This window comes from Bemisia tabaci, chromosome 4, assembly GCF_918797505.1.
Source record: "Bemisia tabaci chromosome 4, PGI_BMITA_v3".
NCBI classification, from domain to species: Eukaryota; Metazoa; Arthropoda; class Insecta; order Hemiptera; family Aleyrodidae; genus Bemisia; species Bemisia tabaci.
The window spans coordinates 11,904,260-11,913,557 of NC_092796.1; positions in this window are offsets into that span (position 1 = coordinate 11,904,260).

Consider the following 9,298-nt stretch of genomic DNA (forward strand, 5'->3'; position numbering starts at 1 on the left):
CGAAACCCTGCGCTACAAAAAGCACTCAATCATCCAGTTGTTTTAATTGCAATTAAACTGAGTGCGTTCATAAACAATAACATAGGAACTCTGAATGCAGATACATATACTTCGTCGGCAAAAAAATTATATTTTTTGGGGAATTTTTAAAAATGAAAAAAACAGACGCCCATCTGAGTCCTTTGCGTACATAGAAAAAGAATACGCGTGAAATTTGTCAATTACCATTAAAATCACCAATTCATTTCCAGCTCTTTCGACAAAAATGAACCCAAGCAGCATTTTTAGTCCAAAATGTAGGCCAAAGCGGTTGCCATATATAAGTATTTTCGTCACTATGGGATATTTACATGTTTTGACTTGTGATTCGAAATCCACGCCTCAGATTAAAAACAAATCGACACCTACTATGCCGCTTTGAGAGAATTTCACTGTTCCTATGTGGGCGAATATTGGAATAGCGGACATTTCAGGGTGAAAAAAGTCGATAAATCAAGTTCATAATTTCCCTTGGAAGTTATGTGTTTTCTTAATTCTGGACGATTTCTGGGATCTGAAAACGTATATGGTCCCAATGTTATGAATCGACACCTCACATGACGTCCTGAGAGAATTTCACTATTTATGCCATATTAGAAAGAAGAGGGGGTTGAGGGGGTTCCCCTGGCCCCATATAGGGTATAAGCCATTGCAAGTCTCACATTTGCGATTTATGACTTGAAATTTGGAATTTACGCCTCAAATTACATAGGAATGGACACCTACTATGACGTTCTGAGAGAATGTCACTATTTATGCCCTCCGCGGCGGCCATATTGGGGGTAGGAGGGGGTGAACCCTGGCCCTCCATAGGGTGCAGTGGCATTGTAGACCTCCCTTGTAGGTTTTCTGACCTAATTAACATAAATGAAGACACGTCATTCGACAGTGAAAGGTGCATCTTGGGTAATTATCATTAAAGTTGAAATTTTGGCCGCCATCTTGGATTTGACGGACCCTAAGGGGTTGAAATTATTTTTTGACACCAGATATGAATTCTACGACCAAAATTACATATAAATGGATACCAAACTCGACAATATTCTCAAATTTTGGAATTTTGACCCCCGGGGCGGCCATTTTGGGCGCCATCTTGAATTGGGGGCACCAGCATCATTTTTGGACTTGACAACATCGAAAATCGGATTCTACACGAAAAAACGAAGAGAATGATGTATCATTCAAACTTTATTACACAAGCTGCTCACAGGAGTACATCTGCAACCACACTAGGCGTCAGGAGTTTGTCACCAGATGGTGTTTTTTGGACCACTTTGAGGGCCTAGATGAGGGTGATGGCACAGGCTAGAAGTAGGGGTGTTCAAACGAATAATTGTCGGAAGTCTACCGATAGAGACCGCTAACGGTAGGAGCGGTAGTCCCGACAGTGACGGTGTTACCGGTAAGGACATTCTTATCGGTACCTTATCGGTACCTTATCGGTGGCTGATCGGTACCTTATCGGTGGCTTATCGGTACCTTATCGGTACCTTATCGGTGGCTGATCGGTACCTTATCGGTGGCTTATCGGTACCTTATCGGTGGCTTATCGGTAGCTTAACGGTGGCTTATCGGTAGCTTAACGGTACCTTCTCGGTACCTTATCGGTAGCTTAACGGTACCTTATCGGTAGCTTAACGGTACCTTATCGGTAGCTTAACGGTACCTTATCGGTAGCTTAACGGTACCTTATCGGTACCTTATCGGTGCCTTATCGGTACCTTATCGGTGGCTTATCGGTACCTTATCGGTGGCTTAACGGTACCTTATCGGTACCTTATCGGTGGCTTATCGGTACCTTATCGGTGGCTTATCGGTACCTTATCGGTGGCTTAACGGTACCTTATCGGTAGCTTAACGGTAGCTTAACGGTAGCTTAACGGTAGCTTAACGGTAGCTTAACGGTAGCTTAACGGTAGCTTAACGGTAGCTTAACGGTAGCTTAACGGTAGCTTAACGATAGCTTAACGGTACCTCAACGGTAGCTCAACGGCAGCTCAACGGCAGCTCAACGACAGCCTAACGGTAGCTTATAGGTACCTTAACGGTATCTCGGTGTATGTTTTGCGCATTGTATATTTCACATGTCCCGTTTCTTGCAAAATGTCTTCAACATACCTAGAACTCTTCCAAGAGCTCCATAGAAATAAAAAATTGGTTGTGGGTTGAAAAAGAAGAAATACAAGAAACTTCAAGAGACATTGGTCCTTCTCAGAGGTTCTTTCAGAACTTGCATGAAAAATAAATTTCCTCCTATTTTAATAATTTTTCGATAAAAATGTTTCAAACGTCACTCCAAACCTCGAGGAACAAAACGCAATGATGGAAGATAATATACAGGTTTTTTTTTTTTTTTTTTTTTTTTTTTTTTTTTTTTTTTTTTTTTTTTAACGGACATTTAATTTTTTATATCTTGTGGTACCTATAGTATACCTATAATCATTTTCTAGGATGACTCGATAAAAAGAAGCTACAGTATATACATCTGTTTTTTTTTTTTTAATTTCTTGAATTTAAGAAAAGCAATTTGGATAGCAAATTTCTCTACCAAATTGAAATTTTATTACATTAAAGTTGGAGACTTGCATCAGGTACCTTCATTTCGTCCGTTATCCGAAGATGAATTTGACTATATTTTGTAATAAGGTATCACTATTTCTGGCTCATTTTAAAAGCAAAATGTATGCCATTGGTTTCCTTACCTATACAGAATGGTGCTTTTATTGAAGAGCCAGAGATAATATATCCTTGTTGCAAAATTTAATCCAATTGTGATTTTGCCTTTGCTCCGTTAAGCATCGAAACAGACAGCCTTGGAAGAAAATGGCCGATATCAAGACAGGATTCAAAAAAACGGCGAATAGAACGCTTTGAGCGTATACATTGTTGCTTGCCGATTTAAAAACCAAAGACATAAAAACGGAGCGCTGGAAGAAAATAGAGTCCCTTCATACCCAGAGTTAAGACAACTCACTTTTGGTTGGGCTGAAAGTGGCCTAAAAAAAATCCAATTCTGATTGGTTCTCGCTCATGGAGGCCGAAACGAGTGCACCAAGATGGCGATACCTCGAATGTGAACAAGAATAATGAAAATATTACCTAATTGTGGTTCATCAAGAGTAAATTGTTATTTCCATCGGTCCAAAATGAAAATAGATTAAGAAATTATTTACAAACCAATCCCATTTTTTTTAATTGATCAATTTGTTGATGTTGTTGTTTTTGTGTGACAGACATCGCAGGATTCCTGATCCTTATCCCTCAATATCGTTCGTTTGGGTGCACTCGTTTCGGCCTCCATGGCCAGCCAAGGCCGGCTGCCAGTCAGCTGATAATCGAGTTGTCTTAACTCTGGGTATAAAGGGACTCTAGAAGAAAAAAATGATGCAAATTCATGCAAACTCTCCGATTGGCTAGATGATTGGCGGCGAAATCGGTACAAGTTTGAAATTCAAATATAAGGCGGGAACTGAATAAAATTGCGTAAACAAAGTATTCTAGGATCATTTTTTATCAAATTCACTTACTCACGTATATTTGCTTAACTTTCGGTTATTTTTGGTCCGTCATCGACTGATTAATATCATTTGGGAGTAACAGTCTAAGTAGGACTGTAACGTCCTGTTTGAACCGGCAGGACCACCATGAGCAGAAGAAAAACTAACTCTATCTGAGATCCTTGTTAGTTACCGAGCCAAAATAGGTGTATTATACCGAGTCACCGCCCCAACATTATTTCTTTGTTCCTTTTTGTGACTTAAAACGAGTATAGAACAGGAAATGTGTGAAAATCAAGAGTGCAAGTTCAAATCAAATTTCCGTTTGCCGCCATGGATTTCCGCGTTAATTTACTCACTCGCACAAACGCAGAGGGCCAGGGCTGTATCACTTCTCCCCCGTGTCAGTAGGTAGATACGAGTGCTCCGTCTTGATGTCTTTAATAAAAACTGATAATGTACTAGGGGCATGAATGAAGTCAAAATTATTGAAATTAATACGTAAGAACTAACATTCGGTTTCAACTTTAAAAGGAAATTACAAAAAGAAAGAACCCCTCCCCCCCTCCAAAACAAGAGAATTACGTTTCAAATTGTAGATTACTCTTTTCTTTTTTATCACGCGAGCATTCACTGGCCCCTTACCTCCGCCCTGAACGAGACATACTTTATCGGTGGCCTATATACTGTAATTCAAAGGCGCTTCGATCAAGTTTGGATGACCCCTTCCTGCCCCTCCTTTTAACCTCCTTCAGGGATTTTAATGATGGTACTGCATACATTGTGTTCAAGGCATGCTCAACCGCATCTACGCCATACAGTTAGTTTGATTTCTTTAGCACGAAATATCGTCCAAAACTGGAATCTGACTCTTAATTGGACGGATTTATCCGTCAGTAGCCAAGCTACACTTCTCGGTGCCTAATTTCAACTTATTTTTTATTGTTTGGAGGGCTTAACTAGAAAGCTCCTTTAACCTCTCTTTAAATAAACTCCACATTATAAAGAATATTTTCCAAAAATTTCAAGTTTCAGTGTGGCTTTTTCTTAGTTTCCTGTCTGAAAAATAAAATAAAAAGGAAAATTAAGAAACGTCTGATAAAGGAGACTCCAGTTAAATCCGTGGGGTGGGGTTGCTGAATCTATACTCAAAAAACTCTTCGTGCGAACAGTGCGATTCGAATTTCGAACCGGACGGCACAATCCACCTGTCCGCGAATTATTCGTGTTGCCTAATTTCCCCTCGCATGTTATTTCTTACGTGTTTTTGAAAGCGTTAAACGCGATTTTGCACAAATACGAGCGCAGCCTTCATACGACTGTAATGGACAATATTAAACAATTTGAATGAGTTAACATGCGATTTTAACGAAATGCATAGTTAACGAAGAAAAACCGACGAGACTATGTGGCAATATTTGGGGGAGGACGATGAGTACGTGTAGAAAAAATCTATCGTGGGTAAATTAGCGCAGAGAGCACTCATCTCCATTGCCTACAGATTAGGTATTGCGTTTTCCTGGTGACATTCATTTGTTCGAACTGAAGGGTATTATATCTTGAAATTTTCGTGAATTATTCTTCATAATGAAACGCCATAAAATAAGAATATTACACTGAAAAGTTTTCCAAATAACGAAGGGAAACTGAGGGGAATTGTTCCAGTTTTACTTTCAGCTTAGTTTTCTAATGGAGATCTCTCAAAATTCCTTCGTGGGGATCCCTTCCTGGGAGTCTCCAAAAATAGGAATGTAAGGATACCCAAACAAAATTAAAACTTTGGGCTTTGCAACTAGCGAGCCTTCCTCTAGTTTGCGATCCTCCAATTATAGCTCGGGTTAAATCTCATCATTATGATTTTTTTACCGTAAAAATAACAAATGTCTTTTACTGATGTTCTGTGATGTGAAGTGAATTATTTCAATTTCTACGGTGAATTTCTTGATACCTGTATTTAAACACGTGCTTCAAAGAACTGCACAGGATAAAAGGAAAGTGACCGGACGAAGGCAGGCGAGAAATTGTCTCGTTTTTGCAAGGTAAGTTTTACCGGATTTTATACATTTGTAACCTTAAGCTAACATTTTCATACAGTCTTTTTGAAGGTATTAAAAAGCCTGCAATATAATCTTCTTTTGAAGAAGATATACTGAGTGACGGTTCATTGAAGTTTTTTCGTCTTTTCTCGCCTGGCGGTCAGATTTGATTTTTTCTCAGTACATATACATTTTGGATTCAAAGGTAGCTTTCAATGCTCTGCCGCTATGAGCTAAGTAGACGGATTACTTGTATCTCCACGCGTAGTTTAAGAATGAAGGTTAACGTAAGTTAATTAAGGAATGGACCTAGATACGAAGAAGACGTTTGTTTTCACCTTTTTCCCCTACCTCCCTCTCATCACTCTTCGGTACAACCTGGAATTCTACCATTAGGCAGAACCCGAACCCTGCTCGTTCAAAACGGCAACAATGCATTTCACGGATGGCATTCTTATCTTACACCGCACAGCGAGTGTGCGAGTGGCAATAAGATGAGTGCGAGTTTGTACATGAGAAGCCCTTCCCCTTCCTTCGTAAAGAAAATTCGGTGTTTCGCCTCGTGATAGCGATGAGATGCGAGGCGACAAGAGGGCCGCAGCCCAGAGGGGAACAATGAGGAGGAGGATAGAAAGAGATATGAATGATGCGATGATAACGTCGCGTCGCAGAAGTGGAGGAGTGGGAGTGAGGGGAGACGACGATATCAGCTGATTGACACCTGTCCACCTGTTACCGCCAGCGGCCAGCCGGACGCGCGGAGTTCAGAGTTCAGAGTGCATTGACCTGAGAAGCACACGAGGACAAGAGACCCGGACCTTCCCCAAGCTTGCTAAGATTGTCGTTGCTCAGTTGCTGCGGTGGCTACCACGTAACTCCTGATTTGGTAATATTTCAAACCCTCATTGACTTATTCGGCCGTGCTACGGAAAAACGCGTATGAACATTCGAGAGTTGCCAAATTGCCCCGCATGAAACTTGTATTTTTGAGAACGCTTATACGTAATTTCCTTGACATTTTCGGACATTTAAGACGAAATTGCGAACAAAATTGTCTGAAAAAATTGAAGAGAAAGTTGATCGATTTAACCTAATTCGTGAAAATTTGTGATTTATGGAAGGAAATTTGGCAACGCCTGATGGTTCATATACCGTTCTTCCTTAGCAAGATAGAAAAGCTGTGCGATTTTTAAGATGTATACTCGTAATGCTGCACGCGATAATAAGAAAGAATGCAGTTTGAGCATTTAAGCGGCCAAATTTCCCCGGATAAAATAATTATTCCTGAGGAAAATCATCCATATTTCTCCTTGAAATTTTTAGGTATTTCAGATCAGCTTGCAAACAAAATTGTCTTAAAAATTCGGAGGAAAATGATCACAATTTTTCCAGCAGCTTTGCTTTTTACCAAAGCACATTATGAGGAGCTTTCCGGAAAAGGGCACACACCGAAAAAACGCGTTGTGACAAAAACGCATTTGAAGTTTTCATTCTTACTTTCTGGCCACTGATGATGACATACATCAGAACTGGGGCACTCATATCAACGTTCACATACCCTAGAATGAATAACGACCATTCATAAAATTTACACCTCTTTCAGTGTTATGGGAGGAATTTTTTAAAATTTTCCGTTATGTGCCCTTTTTCCGGAAATGGACCGGTGGTCATAGGTTTCGGCTTTTGAAGCTGAAATTTCGAGACTTTAGCGAGTTTCTAAGCAAAAATGATTAATTCCGTTAGATTGATAAATAATAATTTCGATCGCGAACGCGTGCGTGGATCATCTTCGATCATTATTAATGAAAAGGACAGCGAAACACGCGAAAAAATCGAAAAATTTAAACTCACAAGAGACCATTAAAAATTGAATTATTAAAAATGGAATTATTAATAATTACGAAAATTCACGTGTGACGGTGCAACGCGGAGACAATCCCTGGAACCCGATGCTTTTGCGTTGATTAACAGAATCAGTGCGATGCATCTGTAGTGAGGGATCCTTATCAGTACCTATCACTTGCCTGCCTGCCTGCCTGCCTGCGCGCTATCTTCTCAACGTCGCGGCGACCGTACCCAGAGGCAAATAGATGAAATACGCCTCTGACCCCTGACTTAGCCTCACAAAACTTGGTCTCTTATTGTTAGCTCCAAAAATTGATTAATTAAGCTGAAACTCGGGAAATTGGTACATTAGACATTAGGATGCAAGGAATCCATTTCTGCCGGAAAAAGGGCACATACGCGTATGTGCCCGTTTTCTGGAATGCTCCTCATTTGGCTTAAGTCTGAAAGCTATTTTTGAAACCGAAAAATTTCATTACTGAAATTAATCGGATTCATTTCCTGTGTAGGTGCGCCCCCCCCCCCCCCCCAATTTTCGGCTAAACTCAGTAGTGTACTTGCTGCGGCGAGAAGAGAATTACTCACGCCTAGTTATACTTTTCTCGTAACAGGAAAAGTTTCTTTGATACGATAAAAATGTGGCTTTTTGCACAAATAATAATTCGTGTAACTAATCACTCAAATTATTCGTCCACACCCAACTTCGATTTAAACTCCGCCCAGCAGCCGGATTGTTGAACCTTTAACTGGCTATGTCGGCACGATAAGACAAGACATAGCCCTATCTGCGCCGTGTAATATATCGATTTTCGATTCTTGTCGTGCCGACATAAATTTCAACAATCAGGCTGCAGGAGGTTTTTTTTTTGTCACTTTTGGCGGGCAGACATCATTTATATTATCATCATTAATATAAACTTCGAAGGATTCAGACTTTCAGCGATTCTATTTTTTTCTATTTCACTCGAGAGGTTGCCAGATTGTGCGATAAATGTGAATATTTTACATGGATTTGAATTGGAAAAAGTGCTAAAAAAGCAACTTATCTGGCAACAATAGAGTCCGGGAGGGACGAGAGGCTGCCTTCCTGGGAAAACCCGTGATTTAGCCGGAAATGTCATTAAAAGAATTGATTCCGTTTGAAGCATCAATTGTATACTAGGGAAATTTAGCTATTTTAGAATTTAGCTATTTTAAAATAATAATTGTGATAGGACAAAGATGCTACAGAAAAGGGAAAAGGAAAAGGAAAGGAAATGAAATGAGGATATGATTACTAATATGCAATCAGAGAGAATAAAACAAAAAAATAGTATATTTTCTTCGGAAAATACACTAAAAACATCAGAGAAAGAGCCTCGCCAAAAAGTGGTGTTTTTTAGCCCCTTTTTGTATACCCGAGTTGATCGACCGGTCGGTGCTCAAATGAAAGCCTATGGTAAGGCAAACTTCCATGCAAAGTTTCACCTTGAAATGACCCCTCGTTTAGGCTGTACAGCGTTGCCAATTTTCCATTTTCATTTGGTAAAATCAAGGAATTCTGGACTATTAGTCCGGTGCATAAGTAGACTAGGACACCCGTGTTCGTCAACTAGACACGGCTAAAATGAAAGCTCAGGGTAAGGCAGACTTCCATGCAAAGTATCAACTTGAAGTGACTCCTCGTTTAGGCTGTACAGCGTTGCCAATTTTCCATATTTATGCGCTATACTCAAGGAATCCTGGATGATCATGGTTCAACTGACTAGTATACCCGAGTTGGTCAACGAGACAAGGCTCAAACGAAAACTTATGGTAAGGCAAACTTCCTGGAAAAGTTTCAATTTGAAGTGAAACCTCGTTTAGGCTGCACAGCGTTGCCAATTTCCCATTTTTATGTGC